General features: G+C 36.6%; 2 long non-coding RNA genes and 1 pseudogene across 17 annotated transcripts; 2 read left to right on the top strand and 1 right to left on the bottom strand.

Annotated features, from left to right (window-relative positions):
• Positions 1–449: 449 nt before the first annotated feature.
• Positions 450–5,175, top strand: LOC112169794. 16 transcript variants are annotated; one of them, XR_005801743.1, is made up of 9 exons: positions 450–1,068; positions 1,908–2,028; positions 2,283–2,327; positions 2,660–2,762; positions 2,882–3,244; positions 3,374–3,472; positions 3,605–3,695; positions 3,800–3,876; positions 4,758–5,175. It is a non-coding gene; the product is annotated as an uncharacterized LOC112169794 (long non-coding RNA). The 16 variants fall into 16 exon arrangements; XR_002924873.2 differs by having other exon boundaries at positions 3,122–3,244; XR_005801734.1 differs by adding an exon at positions 3,999–4,074 and having other exon boundaries at positions 2,660–2,704; positions 3,122–3,472.
• A 1,132-nt stretch (positions 5,176–6,307) lies between these two features.
• On the bottom strand, positions 6,308–8,544 carry LOC112174513 (annotated as a pseudogene).
• Positions 8,545–11,908: 3,364 nt separating this feature from the next.
• On the top strand, positions 11,909–14,954 carry LOC121050230. Its single transcript, XR_005802420.1, has 3 exons — positions 11,909–12,484; positions 12,595–14,307; positions 14,715–14,954. It is a non-coding gene; the product is annotated as an uncharacterized LOC121050230 (long non-coding RNA).
• The last annotated feature ends 1,486 nt before the right edge of the window (positions 14,955–16,440 follow it).

The raw sequence follows: 16,440 nt of genomic DNA on the forward strand, positions 1-16,440 counted from the left end.
TGAGAAAATCTGCAATTGTGTCCTGCCTTGCGACGGACGAGGTGGGTTTTGTCACTGGCTTTCTTAAAAAATCATCCCCTGCGACGGATGGTGTGCCTAAATCAATTAAAGCTTCAGTTAAGAGTTGACCATCCCAAATTAGGACAAATTGTAACTATACAGCCACAGATGGGTGCTCGTCCCTATTGGGGCTGTGGCTATAGGCCATATTTCTAGTAGTGAATCTATCGTGTGAAATTGAGATGAAAATGGTAATTTATTATATGGCTAAACTATTTCCAATTGGATTAATCTCTTACAAAATTAGTATGATTACCTAAATGATCTAAACCATTTTGACCATTAACACAATGATGAACGCACTTTTCTATTGTCAATTTAGTTAACCTTACTAAGACGTACGGCATATGTATATATATCTACCTTCACTTGATCTTTTCAATGTGCTCACTATACAAAAAATAATTGCAACGGCCACCCCGTTTGGCGTCGGCATCCTTTTGCCATCGCAAAAAATTGACATTTCGCTTCAGCAAAATCACGCCGTCGTAAAACTTGCGACTGAGTTGCTATGCCGTGGCAATGGGGTAGCCAAACTTCAATATTTATCTTCGGAGAGCGTTTGCAGTCGCAAACTTCCAATACTTGGCGACTGCGTCTAAAATGTCGTCGCACTAGTTAACAACTATGAGCCCAAATCTCTTATTAAATATATTTTCTCATCAAAAAACCCTAGCCTATTTCTCTCAATCCCTGTTCTCTATCGCATCCCTCTTTCTCTCTCTCTCTCTCTCTGTTCTCTATCTAACTGAACAAATTGAGCATCGCAGAACTTGGTGGCCACTGTGCTGATCTAGATCCAGGGCTTACTCTTTTTGGGTATTTCATTTTGGCTTACTCTTCAGTCGTTCCTCTCCTCTCTCATTGAATCTAATTCTACTCAGATGCTTCCAATTCAATGGCGGGGTCATTCATGCGAGTTTCTTTCTGTCCGAGCGAAATTCATACAGAATTTCGATTCAACTCAGATGGTCTCTCTTCTCTGTTCTCTGAAAGCTAGCGTCTTGGGTCAGTTCTCAACTCTCTTTTTGCTTGGTTTCTGTTTTGGGCTTCTTGTTTTTTATTGGTAGATTCAATTTTATGTTGACATTTTCAGTTATAATCTACTAGAAATTATCTGTGATTTAATTCATTGTGGACTGAAAGCTTTAGTCATTGCTTGTGTGAATTTGCTTTATTGCACTTCTCTATTAATTTGTATACAAAATGTAAATGCATTTAGAAGGTCAAGTGAATTTCATTTTAGAATTGAGGGCTGACTAGAAGGAACAAGGCTCAAGCGGTGAAATGACAAAGGCAAAGTTTTTCTGTTCTGATTTTAGTGCATCAGTATTACTTACTAATCTTGAAAGATGTAGGGACAAAGGACTGGTGTTATCGTACATACTATACTGGTGTCTAGTTTTTGGTATCGATCCTACAATGAAGGATGTTGACAAGTATCCTTGCATTGCATTTTTCAAGCTCATTCTTTTGTAAAAGATGCACAGGCATATTTACCAAAACATAGTCTTGTTCCTAAACATTGAATTAATAGAAAATTTCAAATATGGGAACACTTCACAACTCAGCATAGTCCAACTCTTCTTTTATATAGAACTCATTTCATATCATGATTCTCTATATTAGTTGACCCGTATTCTAATTTGTTTAGCTTATAAACTATCTTCTCATTTCGCAGCTATGATCAATGATTTGCTTTTTTAAGTTTCTAGTATGATAATCTTTACAGGTGTTTGTAGCTATGATTTAGTTAATTGTATACTTAGGTAATTATGAAAAGAAGGCTGCAGCACTATTAACTAATACTTGAATAACTTTTTGTTCCCCTCCTTTACTAATGACAGGAACAGCAAGCTGACACAAGTAACTTCTTTTACATTGTTGTTTCTGCAAATAGCTGAAGTTCAGACAAAGCATATATGGTCCTTTTGCTTCTTTGCTGCGGAATAATCAACTCAATTTTAGGTCAATTTTCGACTTGCAAGTAATCTACTTTTTCATCTGGAGTTCCCAACTTTAGCTTGCTTTAAGTCCAGGGATGAAGAACCAAATATTATTCTCAAGGCTGTGGTTGTTTTGGAGCTTTTGTCAAGAAATTAGCTATTGTTTAGAGTTAAATGATATATGTTCACTACTATGATTTGTCATTAAATTGGAAACAAGAGAGATTACCAACTTGACTTAGCCCACTAACTCTTATATGAATGTTAATAATCTAGGTGGTGAGATTCCTTCTGAGATCAGAAAGATGGGCAGCGTAGAAGGTTAGCTCTATTTCTTTCTGCAAGTTTTTTTTTTTTTTTTTATGATTTTGATTTCTGTACGCATTTGATTAGTTTGTTGTTGATTAGTTTGTTTAGAGTGAGCATGATGATTTGAACCATTTGCGTGTTACTGAATTAGTGTACTCTTTGTAACTTGGGGGCTAAAAGTTTAGTTGAGAAGATGTTGATGGTAGTGGTGAGATAACCTAAGTGGTGGCTTATGCTTTACTAGAGTCTTGAATGTGAAAACTCTAGATAAAATTAGTTTGCTTCAATTTTTGAAGAAGTTTCTGCTATGCCTTCTATTAATTGAATTATTTTTACTCATGCAGAGGTTCAGAAATTTGATGAGATCGCAAAACAACCTATGTCAGAAGGTGATAATTCAGCAAAGTCTACTGACCCCAAATTATCATTCATGACATATCAGGGAATGTATGTTGCTGCACTCCCTTAGTCATCAGATTTCTTGATAAATATTATACTTTATACCATTTTTGATTTACCTGAATAAATACTTTTCAATGTATTTGGTGTACAATTATATCACATAGCTCAACTTATATATATCACATAAGCAATTGAAGAATGAACGAGAAAGCCATGGATTGACGAGTAATTACTATTTGCTGGCGTTGAACTTTTCTCTCAAAGAATGAGCTTTTCCTCTGTAAATAGTCTGATTCTCAACGTCTAATCTCTATTTATGGCAATTCAATACTGCATCTCAATTCAAAAGTATGACTACTTGATAGTGACGAACTTATAGAATTTGTTTGATCACTATCTATCAGAGATTAGTAGAAAGCTGGAAAATGCATACAAAAGTCGGGACAAAGTTGCACTTCATGAAAGCTCCAACCAAGATGAATGAAAAAGTAATATGCTTTTCAAGTTTTTTAATTCTTTTGTTCCAGGTAAATTTCCCTTTCCATTTTCTTCTCCTTTTCCATCAACTTGTGTTTACCAATTGCACAATTATATTTTCCTTTTCATGTCATCGCGATTATGATTTCCACTGGTTTGATTCATTTTTTCTTTCGAAGCTATAATTTCTGTTCAAGGAGCTCCAAAGATCTCCTCAGACCCGACTGCAATCGCACCGAGTATTTTCTCAGTGCAATTATCAATTACCATCTTTATAGGTAATATTATTTTCTCTAATTCTTCTTCTTCTTCTGTGGGAACTATGGTTTTTCCTCTTTTGAGTTTTAGGGGTAAGTGAACATGTTGATAGATGAGAAACTTGATGTTAACTTTTTACTTTTCATTATTAGAGAAACAAAAGTAAATCTACTCACCAAACTTATGAATCCATTAACTGATATTGAGGAGCGGCACAAATTGTTGCAGGGCTAGGTTTCCCAGGTATATCATATATATCTTGTAATAAACTAAAGGGATCACTATATTCCAATTACAGATTCCATTTAATGTTTGGTGTCTGAAGCTTGGTAATTGTATTTTACTAGGAGAAGAGATTTGTAGATGCAAAATGAGTTCAACGTAATGGTGGTTAGAAGTTGGAGCTGCACGATTTTGTACTATGGTGGGTTGTTTCTTTTTCTGCAATCTGTATCTAGAATTGTAATAATATTGGTGCATATATATTTTAGTCAACAATCATGTTAAAAGTTCAGTGTCTGAAGCTTGACAAATGTTTTTTGGTAGAAGCTACAAGCTCTACAGTAAGAGACCTTACATGTCAACTATCAACATATGCATTCCTCCAACCACTAGTCTGTAGGTAAGCTAGTCATCAAATATAGCATATCCATAATTAAATGCAAACAAATTTTTAAAACTTTATGTAATGTCACTTTGGCTTGGCTTGTGTTGGTATACCTTTGGGTTGAGCATGAATTAAATGCAATCAATTTTTAAAGATTCTGTAAGGGCAGGTTTGCTTGGCTTGTGTTAGTTTGTTTTCCTTTGTGATACTTTTTCATGTCACAAGCAATCGTTAAAGGAAAACTCTCTCTCTCTCTCTCTATCATTCAATACTTGGGTTGTTGTTGTATAAGAGGCAATTTCCAATGACACAAAGTAATTCATCATATATTTGATATCTTCAAATATTAGTGAAGTTGTATGTATCATTGTGGCTACTATACTTGGTATATCATTGTCCCGTGTTAGTTCATGTATTTTACAGATTTTGATGTTTCAGTTTCACACTCATTCTATGTGAGAACAAAATCTAGTCTTTCAGTATTCAGACTGGTCTTTCTTAATAGAGATGTGGGAAAAGTTATATCCATTATATTTGGCCATTTTTGTTCAATACAAGTGATTGGGTTGTTGATGACTTAGGCAGGCAACATTATTTTATTTTATTTTTTGTTACAGAAGGGAATTGTTATTGAGTGTCTAAACTGCTAAGTGTTTCTTTTCATCATTTCCCCCTCTGAACTTTTTATACTCTTGAAGGTGCCAGGTAGTAACATTGCTTTTATATTCATCAGCATGTATTTGAGCCCTGGAGAGGCAGTAATTGTTGCTCAGGAAGTTGTCAATACAATGGCTGCGAAGGGATATGATCTGGGACAAGATGCATTAATCAAGGCCGATCTGGGACAAGATGTATTAATCAAGGCCAAAAGCTTCTGATGAGTCCTACCAAGTATTAGCTACTACAGCAGCCAAGGTTTACAGTTACTTCATAAAACTATATTTTTCTCTTTACAAAGGGGAGAGTTATCAAGGGGACACCTCCATCGATATGAGCAAGCACCATATGCCCAGAATGTAGTTGAGATCACTACTAGAAAAACACCATTTAAGGATACTGAAACTGTGTCTTTAAATACATACAAGGACTCTTTAAAAAAGAGTCCTCTATCCAGCAGTCATTATAAGTCTCAAACAAGGACACTGAAAACGTGTCCTCTTTTCCATACGAGGACACAGTTTGTGTGTCCTTAAAGCTCTGGATGCAGTGTCCTTAAATTCATACAAGGACACCTAAATTGCATCCTTATATCTTCTAATATGTGTCCTCTATTCTATACTAGGACACACAAACTGTGTCCTAAAAGCTCTGAAAATGGAGTCCTTAAAACCATAAGAGGACACAAAAAATACACTCATATGTGTCCTTAAAACTAAAACAGGACACTTAAAAGAGTCATAGAGGACGTTCAAAACGTGTCCTTAAAACTTGTAAAAAACCCAAAAAAAAAAATTAATTAATAATAAAAGGGAGCTTTCTCCAATTGTACACCCCTCAAAATACACCACCAAATGCAAAATTAACTGAATCAAAATACACCATATGCAAACAAATTTATAAAGTATAACAAATTATGATTATTTGTACATACATCCGAGCCATGAAGAGCAACTGCCTATTTCAAGTACACTTCTGAAAAGGGAAATATGGGGAATGACATAGATATAAGACCCACTTTTGTTTGCAGGAAAGGGGGAAGAGAAAAAAAAATTGACTAAAACTGAGAAGGATAACATTGTAAAGCAAGGGCCATAGTCAGCTACTCTGACTGGTGCTTCTGCACTGAACCAATGTTAAAAGCTACTCTACTTGATGAATCAAAAGAATCTATGAAGAATTCTATCATTCACATTATCTAGAAAAACAGACAAGGAGAAGGAGTAAGTAACATTTGCAGTAGCATTTAGACACATTCTATACAGAAAAATGAATCATGACAATAAAAAAAAAATCTACAAACCTTTATTATTAATTGACTTAAAACCATACAGTTAGTTTTCTAATGTTTGCTTTGCAAGTTCAACACATCAGTTCCAAGATGCTCTGTGCATCTAGAGCCACAAGAATAGCATTATCCCCCCCCCCCCCCCCCCCCCCCAAAAAAAAAAAAAACACTTCATTACCCACCCCCAAAATTGCTAGATCGATGCATACAATATTGTGAAGCTTCCTCTATCTTCCAGTTTAATTTAGCCTAAGAGAGATTTAGTCATCTCAAAGATCAAATTCATATGAAGAGCTTGACACTTCAGTAGCAATATACCTCTTTATCGTTCATGAATATTATAGTAGAATCGGGAATCTTCTTTGACATTTTCTCACGCCCTTCCTTCAAACCAGGTAATATTTCTGCAAATCATTAATAAAAAGAAAATGTAAGATAGAACATTTAGCATTAGAATTAAGTAATCTGTATAACAGATTAGCATGTTGCATACGGTGTGACGAAAATAGGCATGTTCAATGGATCCTACAGTTTTTTATAATTACATAGTCAATTTGCCTGGTAAGGTTACTTCATTGCAACCATGTATGAAATGAGAAACAATCTCTCCTCAAGTGAGCTAGTATCTGACCCTCCCTAGATTCAATCTGCTAATTTTTGTAACCCATTGAAGTCTCAACATATAAGATCAACTCAATAGCAAGAGGTTCTCATATACTGACCAATTTTGGAGGAAGTGTTGATATGTTGTTGTCAGATAGGCCTAGCTCAGTGAGTGAAGTAAAATTTTTGAACTCCTACATGCCATTATTAAGAAGACAATAAAATGTGAATAGCAATTGAGTTAGCACAAGAATAGATGAGAAGTACATGATTTAAGAACGTTGAATATAACCTACAATGAGCAGCCCAGTAAGCACACACAACTAATCAAAAATACAACTACATATAATTGAGCCCAGTATTCATGTATACCTGTGTATCTAAATTTATATTTTTATATGAGGTAAAATTTTCAGTTAAAATAATGTCACTTCCTAGCTAAAGCACTATTAGAGACATGATTTGTAGATAATTCACACATATTCAAGTTCCCAATATTAAAGCACTAACCATCACAGAAAAAACACATTACCTTCAACAACTCATCTGTACCACAACCAGACAATAATTGTACCTTTTTCTTATCCTTTCCTGCAAAAGGGGCTTGACAACCTGCCAACAGTCCAAGAATTAAACCACTGCTATTTCCAAAAGGACCTTATAAATAACATTTTAGGAACAAATATGAGCATCATACCTCTATAGCGGCAACATTGCTCATACAATAAACTCAGTTAAATACAACACAAGAATTCAGTATGTCACAAAGATCAATAATGTGAAGGCTGACCTTCCAACAAGCTGAGAATATGTACGGCGCATTTACAATGCAGTACGTATTTGTCTTCTCTCGGTAGTTCAAATCATCAATTGTTGATATAATTGTCAACAACTGCGCGGAAATAAAACATAAAGGTAATAAATATTACAAGGTTTAACAAGATTTGCATTAAAGAGCTCATTTCTATACGTAGAAAGTATAATATTGACAGTTACGCATCCCTTGAGACATGAAACCAACCTGACTTTAGTTAGTTTCCAAATAAAAAAATTATAATTTCACCAAGTGACATTGGAGTTTTGGACAAATCTTGCCATGTGTGTACAATAGGAAAGAAGAATGCTGTTGAAACAGTAATGAATTAACTAAAATTATGTGATAATAAGTTATATTGATTCATACCTTAATTTGGCTTAGTGCTAAAAGCTTCAACCCAGTCATATCTAAAACCTTCACACACGTGGTGATAGGTTTACCATACTTCTTCGATGCAGAGGGCTGCAACCAAATGCACATATCAGAAAATGACTTGAGAAACTTCAGACTCCAAGATCTAATACTAACCAAAATAACACAATCTCAATATTCATTTATTTGAATGTGTGACTGCACATAGTAGTGAAACTGCAATGAAAACAAACACCTATTTCATAAGGAGCCCATGCATAAAGGTGAAGAGGTAGAAGCACGCAATTCAAATTCAGGAACTGTTGTCTTAGAAGATGGTCTACACAATCATAATACTTACAGAAGCTTTATTAAATGTACTTAATCCAAAGACTACCTCTCTAGAGTAACCCGAAAGGCCTATGAGCTGTGAGTCTTGCACTCCTCTGTAAAATTCAGTTGGAATTATGGGTTTCTGCACAGACGAATAAGAGTCTGATAATGTCAGCATTCATTGACCACCACAGGGGCTAGATAGATTGTTAATTTGGAAGTCACTGAAAAAATAACATGATGTTATGCAAAGCATGAGAGTAGGAATAACTTACGGCCAATATGTTGTCATCTCATTTTGTACCCTCTAGTTTAAACAATCCATCAACTGGAACAGCATACAGATGTCATTTTGTATCTGAGGTGAGGTGAGAACAGATTGGAGAGAGAAAATGTGTACCTGAAATGTTCTCTTCTGTGGTTCATCAACTGGCATTTCAATAGTAATAATGAGCAATAGTAAGACACAGTGAGAGAGAGAGAGAAGTAACCTTGATCCATTAAAGCTTGGAATTGCTTGATTGCCTCTTGAGAAACGATCCCCTTTATTATCTGGGTGCGTCTTGTTCAGCAATTTCATAGGCGTGGCTCAAAGGAATCCAGTGAAGCCTATAGAGCCTGCTAGAAGCACACCAATTTGCGCACTCAACAGGCTGCATCTTTACACAATTAGAACAAAGCAAGCTCCAATCAACCAATTTACACACAAAGCTTCATACTTCAAATTAAAAAAATTAAAATAAAATAAAATAACTTGCATAATTATACCCTGTTCTTTGCAAAATTATACCCCAACGACATCGAAATTTTTCACGCAAAAGGGGCACAAAAACTCAGCCTTTATCTCATCGTCTCCTTATGTTTCCTTGTGTCCGAACAGATCTGCAATCACCCAAAAAAACCCATTAGCACCTATCAAACCCAAACAAAACAATTCAAAAATTCCAATCCGGTAAAAGAAAAAAAAAATGAACCGGATCGAGATTGGTACCGCCTCGCGTTTGAGGACGAGAAGAGTTGCTCTATGAATCAGAGTCCTGGAAACCCTAGATATACAGAAATAGATTAAAGACGAGAGATATATAGAGAGAGATAAAGGCGAGTTTGTGCGAGTGTTAGAGGAAGCGACCAAGAAATTACGTGAGAGAGAGAGAGAGAGCACAACAGAGACTCTCTAACCAAGCTTGGCGGCGCCCAGAATCTGTCAATCCAGAGTGTGTCTCACACCGACTACGGAGTTGAGCCCTTGTTACGAGTCGCTGCCTCCTCCGCCAAGTCGAATAAGATTGAATCTATTTTCAGCTCCAGACTCTTTTTTCTTTTACAACTAAGAACTGGAAATTGAGTGAATGAAACATCTTTATCTATTTGGGGAGGGTTTCAATTGAAGCGGGAAATCGAAAATTAGGGGAGGAGGGAAGTGAAATTTGGGGAAGGAATCGAAAACGCGAAGTACGGCTGCAGTGTGCCGGCATTTTGTTATTTCAATAGGATTTTAGTTTTTTAATTGGAGCCTAATACTAGGACACAGCAACCCTAAACTGGGTGTCCTTGAAAAACTCTCCACTCACTAAAAATTTTCAATTTAACACTGTGTGTCTTTAAAAACCTTCAAGGACTCCTCATAAATTATGAGTCCTTATTTGGTGTCCTTGTATCCGTTTTTTCTAGTAGTGGATAGAGAAAAAAAAAGCTTTCCAATCACCAAGTTTGTATTTCAATGTATATTTTGCATATCACACATGAGCTTTTTGTATTTTAGAATTTTGAACATTGCTCAGATGTATGACTTTTGTTCCTTTAAAGCTTAATTATCTTGTAAACTTTCGTATGACCTTCATTTCTTTTGTAACATTCATGAATGTATCATTCCCTTTTGTATAAGTTGCATTCCTTTTTGTATAGCTTTTATCTATAAAAAAATATAAAAAAATTGGCATGCATTTTGCATGCCATTTTTTTTTAATTTAAAAATACTACCTTTGCGACGGCATTTTCGCAGTAGCAAATATCTTCTGGCGACGGCAAAAAACTTGAGTAGCGATAGGTGGCGTCGCCATTGGTATTTGCGATGGCATTTTTCAGTCGCAAAATTCTTACGACGGCAAATGGTTTGCCGTCGCTAATAATCTTGCCACGGCGCATTTGCCGTCTCAAATACTATTGGCGACGCCACCAATTGCGTCTGTAGCATTGTCGTCGCCAATGCTCTTTTGCGACGACAAAAGAGGCTTTTGCCACGGCATGGCGCCGTGGCTGTTGCAATTTTTTTTAGTGTGTGCACACACACACATAATATATACACACACACACACACACACACGGAGCCGTTCGAGAGCGGACGTCCGCAACCCAGAAAAAATGCGGACGCCTCTCATCCGTTGTCGAGAAGGCTTCAATGGCTGCACTGCTATTGCCAGACTAACCGTCTGGACATCCCAAACGTTGTCACCATCAAGGCGAAGGCTCAGCTGATCGAAATCGAAGCTGCGCGAGGTGAGCTCGCCGGAAACCATGGAAGCCCTTCGATGTGGATTTCGAACTCTTCATCGGAGCAGTTCTGTCTGGCACGAGCAGCACTAGCCATCGGCGCCTGATGCAGCTCAGAGGAGCGACGTCCGCACTTTTTCTGGGTTGCGGACGTTCGCTCCTGATTTTGTGTGTGTGTGTGTGTGTGTGTGTGTGTGTGTGTGTGTGTGTGTGTAAACAAGTAGATGGTGGGTGTATGTAGCTGGCTGCTTCACTTTTGGGCGTTGTGGCTGGACAAGATGCGGTAATATGTACATTACTGTATACAAGAGCCAATCAATTGGTACCTCCGTATCCGCTCACAGTGGCCTAGTTCACAAATCGTATTTCAATGCATCAGAACTTCTTCGGCAGGTGTGGCAACCAAGATGAATGTATCCTATTACCAAACAACACGCTCGGGGCTGAGAACTAGACTATAAGTAACATCTTATCGAAGGATTTCAATTCAGGGTTTTATACTAGAACACCAGCTGAGATCTTGAGGATTGTGTATGGAGGCAATGAATCTGTGGCCGACAGATTTTTCCCTCAAGGTGCTAATGGAAACATTGCAATGCGCTACCTCAACAATGGTATCACTACTACAAAAACTGCATCACACAACGGAACAGAAATCATCTGTTATGTGTTTAAGTAAACTCAATTGTACAATGGTATTACTGATGTTCCGTTATGTGAATGTCAATAAAATGATAACTTTTTTATCAGAAGTACATTGCACAACGGAATTAAGTATTGTCCGTTGTCTGAGTCTTAAAAAATTTAGCGGAAGATTTTCCTTCACTCTGGAGTCTTGGTTGCCTCTTGAAACACTGAAATTTGGGCTACCACGTACAATGGTATAACTATTTCTGTTGTGTGATTGAAAAACTGAGCACAAAAGTTTGAGGAAGCTTGCTTGAATGTCATCCACTAGGTACGCCAAGTGCAAGTTTTAGAAATTAGACAACAAATTTAAGTTATTCTATTGTGTGAAGTAGGAACATAGGCGGCAACATTTTGAGCCAAAATGTTGTAGGAGGCGTGTTTCCCTCCATGTTTTCACATTTTGATTTTACGTAGTGCATTCTTACGACAGTTGGTGAGGTTTTTGTTGTGTGAGTAACTTTGAATCTTTTGCTAGTTTAATTGTCATGCCACAGCGTGTCCAAAAGAAAAAAAAAACAAAGAAAACAAAACCTAGCCTCTCGACCCTGTATTTCGACATTAGTTTTACAATAGACAGCCTCCATGAAACCTATCCTCTCTCTCTCTCTCTCTCTCTCTCTCTCTCTCTCTCTCTCTCTCTCTCTCTCTCTCTCTCTCTCTCTCTCTCTCTCTCTCTCTCTCTCTCTCTCTCTCTCTCTCTCTCTCTCTCTCTCTCTCTCTCCCACTTTCCCAAGAGTCTAGCCATCTACAAGCGGTTAACCATGGCCAGCAAGATCGGACTCTGTGACTCGACTCGTTCTCCAACTCGTTCCAGGGGATCTCGAGCCTCTCGTCATCGTCGTTGAAGACCTCAATGTGCAGCAACAGATTCATTTCATCCAGTCGTCGTCCAGGCTCCACTAGTTTGGGCTGAATGACAAGGCTCACCGATGAAGGACGGCGGGAACAAGGCCTATTCTGGCTATTGAGATCGGAGCTTTTTGGGTCTGATTTCAATTCTTTTTCTGCTCCTGTAGGTGGCGTTACCAATATGGATGACGGGAACATTCCGGGCCCAACTACCCAAACCTTAGTGCTCCCAATTCTTCTACCATGGACGGCGTAGCTGGCCTGGGCTACTTCAATTTGGCCAAGGAGGAGATCGCCAAGACTGTTAGGGCTGAAGAATGGGGCTTAAGATCGGCGTCGACAACACAGTTAAGATTAGTTTCTGCACTTCTTGCTCTTACAAGTAATTCTCTAATTTCTTCTTTGTTTTAGTGGGTTTGTGTCTTTGTGCTTATAATTCAAATTGAATATTGCACAGATGAAACCGCTCGGATTCTAGTTGAGTTCTTGGAGGTGGCAATCACATCAATTGTTTTCCTCAAAGGAATTTATCCTACAGGTTTGTTTTAATCTCATTCAATCACAAAGCCCAGTTCTTGTTTGTGGTTTCTGGGAAAATTTTTGGTATTGGGTTTGTGTTCTTTTTTTCCCATTATTTGGGGAACCTAGAAAGGAAAACCATAAAAGCCCATGTGTATGAGGGGTTTAATGTTGGAAATTGCTTTGTTTTTGGATTGAAGTTGCTTTTGAGAGAAGGAAGTATATTAATTTGGTTGTTCATAGAGCTCAGCACCCTGAGCTCAGAGATTATATCCATTATGCTATCTCAGGACTTCTTCCTTTTATGAAAAAGGTGAGTACTTTGGGAACAAATTACTTTACTTTTGTTTTTTTCGTAATATATTGTCTTTTGTAATGAGATGTTTGGATGAATTAGCCGATTCATGTAATGCTACTAGTCAGTGGTTGAGTTTTGGAATAGACTACTGACCTGTTTGTTGAAATTGTTACATTGTTATACATTTAGGCTAACACTGGTATCAAGTGGAAGTCATTGTCTCACCTTAATTATACGGCATCTTTTATTTCTATAATGATCACTATCATCATATATGTGTCTTTTGTAGTCAAAATATGTTTTAAATTCTTGAACATCAACGTCGGTGAGTTCCATTTTTTTGTTGGCCCTAATTTCCTTTTAGCTATCCCAGTCTTAAGTTATTCTGTTTCATTATATAATATAATATTAATTGTAGTTTTGGTGAATCCACTATTTCTTGTGTGGACTCGGCTTCTCTGCTAGAATATGACTTGCTATATTTTGTTTGAATTTTACTCACAGCTGTCAGATATAGATTTAAGGGCAAGATGATGCCACATCAAGAAACATCAAGAAGTCACTTCAAGTCAAAGGTGTAGCTACACACGGGCTCCGCTGGGCTACAGCCCACCCCTGAAAAAACTATAATTTTAGTTTAAAAAATTAAATATTAAAAAGTAGCCCACTTCAAATTTCTAAAGTTAGCCCATATGTTAATTTTTTTGGGTCATATCTATGTTATTTCTTTGCTTGAAGTATTTGATTGTGTTTTATTTTCTATTTTACTTTAAGAGACATATTCGCATAAAAATCTTGCTTTTTGTAGGTAAATAAGGTCAGAATAAGAGTTGGCTGAGAATTATGATACAAATTCAATAATTAAATATTTTTGGTTTTATTCAAGAGCACAAGATAAAGTTTGAGTAGATATGTTATTTTGTCTTAGACTTTTGTTACCGAATTTCTATCAAATGTTATAATGTTGATTTTTTTTGAATCAGTTAGCTATTTGATTATTTAATATGTAATTAATATATGATGTAGTTTAATTTAAGGAAAGAATAAAACATGTTACTAGTAAAACTTAGGAAAAAAAAATAATTTAAAGCATTAGTAAAATTTTATTAATTTTTTTTTTAGCCCATCCTATTTTAAAATCCTAGCTCCGCCATTGCTTCAAGTTCATCCCTTGCAGTTTTTTTTTCTAGCAAATTATAGTTCTAGCTGAGAAGCCAAATCCTTCTTGTGTAGGGAATTGCAACAGTTGGAAATTCATTATTTTTTTTGCGCAGTCGGTTGGGAGACAGTTTGCTTGTGCAGTTTACTAGTGGAGTAGGGGCCTCGATGTTGTCAGCTGGTTTGAAAGATGAGGTTTGTGTTGAAATCATTAGTTTGGCTCTTAGCTGTGAAAAAGTTAATATAATTGCTGTTTTCAATCATCCTTTTGAAGTCTGCTTCTTGTTAATGGAATTTGAATTTAGCTCCCTTGTTTGATATTTACTCATTTTTAGTGTCTTTAACTGTTATACCCTATAATGGTTCTATTTCTCCCTACTTTAAAGAGAAATCTTTTAATTTGAAGTGGAACTTTTGCGCATCCTTTGTTTTTATGCTTAGTTGAATCTTCCAAGATTTTGATAATTTTCATGTTGAGCGAAATCTCTTCAAATATTTTCTTTGTTTTGATCTTTACTGATTGCAAACTTTGTTGTTTTTCCTATAATTTCTGTACTTGAATGGATAAAAAAACATTCATGATGCTTTAATGTTACCGGTAGGAGATATTGAAGGTGATGCCCCATCAGCTAAGCGATTGTGAATGTCATCTTCTGATGCATTGCAAGATATGATTAGTGGTGAGGAGCTCTCTTTATATGGGTCAGCTCAAAACAATGCAGAATCATCTCAGGTTGTTCACTTTTCGAAGAATGCATTTCCTGTTAATGTTTTAATCTGCTTGATTTGTTCCATACGGGGAATTTTTAATGAAAAAAACATTGAAAGGATCTTTGCCATTGTAGAACGAGATATTTTAAACAGAAAGAGTGTAATTACAGAATGGATGTATATTTCCCAACTAACGCAACTTATCAATATGTCAACTTAGGAATCAGTCTTAGGAGTGCAGGTCAGTTCGCATCCTAATACAGGATAGCAACACAACTTGAATCCTAAACAAAACTGCAGATCAATCTTAATAAGTCTGACGATGTTATGCTTTACTCAATTAGCCAAATCATTCAAAGTAAACTCATCACACATAACACAAGATCTGTTGACGCAGTAAAACCCTCCAAAGAGGTAAACAACTGCGGGCACTATGCCGGTGAACAATCCACTATATGAATATGAAAGTACATAAAGATCTTACACAACTCATCTACTAGAACCAATCTAGTGGGCAGCGGTGTCTCCTCGTCTTTGCTACTTCCAAATCAGCGACCTTGTTCTCCTTTGTCAATCTTGAGATGGCACAACTCTCACCTCGGTTGTCAATCACCTCAAGGCACAAATCATGCATGAACTACCAACACACATGAAGCATAAAACCAGAAAACTTTTTGATAGAAAAAGTTTGAGATTTGATAATCCTTTAAGAGCTAAACAAGGAACAGCTCATGAAGAATTTTCAACAACAATTTTGGCTCAATACTTTCTGAGGATGAAAGATCAGAAAGCTCTTTATAAACGTAGCAGTAATATGTTTTCTGTTTTGGTGCACAAACCTTAACAACGTGAAAACACATATATATAAGATATGAATCAACTAGGGTCTCCTAGGGTTTCTGCTACATAAAGGCTTTTCAAAAGAGGTTTTTATCCATAGATTAAAATCATACGTTTAAAAGGAAAAGCCCATAAACCAATTTAAGAAAGTTTGAATGCTTTGGATAAAACCTTCCAAAAATTCGCATATCAATACCTTAGGATTGAAAAGATTTTCGCATCCTACAATAGGATTTAAAGACAAGTTCAGTCCTAACCACTTGACAAGCATGCACATGTATGCAAGACATACCTGATTGATGAGAGTTGTGCCTGAAGCTTGAAGCATTCCATTCTTTCAAGGATCCAAGAGTAGAAAGCTATTACAAGAAACATGACTCTTGGTTGTTGCGCTTAGGAAATGCCAATCAAAATAAACATTGCACTAACAATCTCCCCCTTTGGCATTTCCTAGGCAAAACAACATATACATTTAATCATACACAATTGTTGATCCTATACTACCATGACCCAAGAAATATGAACTTCCAAGTTGTGTAATCTGCACACAAGAAACATAACACCCGTGAAGAACATGTATGGTTGAAGTAGTGTAAGCATAAGCATATGAAACATTAAGAACATTAAACTTCCAATCTCTCCCCCTTTTTGCCTGGAAAGGACAAAGGGACAAAGCATATTGTGCATAAGATTTCACTCCCCCTAAATTCAATACACATGTATTGGTAGCAGCGGAAACAAACATGAATTAGGGGGCTAGGAATAAAATGTCAAACT

The sequence above is a fragment of the Rosa chinensis genome, chromosome 6 (assembly GCF_002994745.2).
Source record: "Rosa chinensis cultivar Old Blush chromosome 6, RchiOBHm-V2, whole genome shotgun sequence".
NCBI lineage: Eukaryota > Viridiplantae > Streptophyta > Magnoliopsida > Rosales > Rosaceae > Rosa > Rosa chinensis.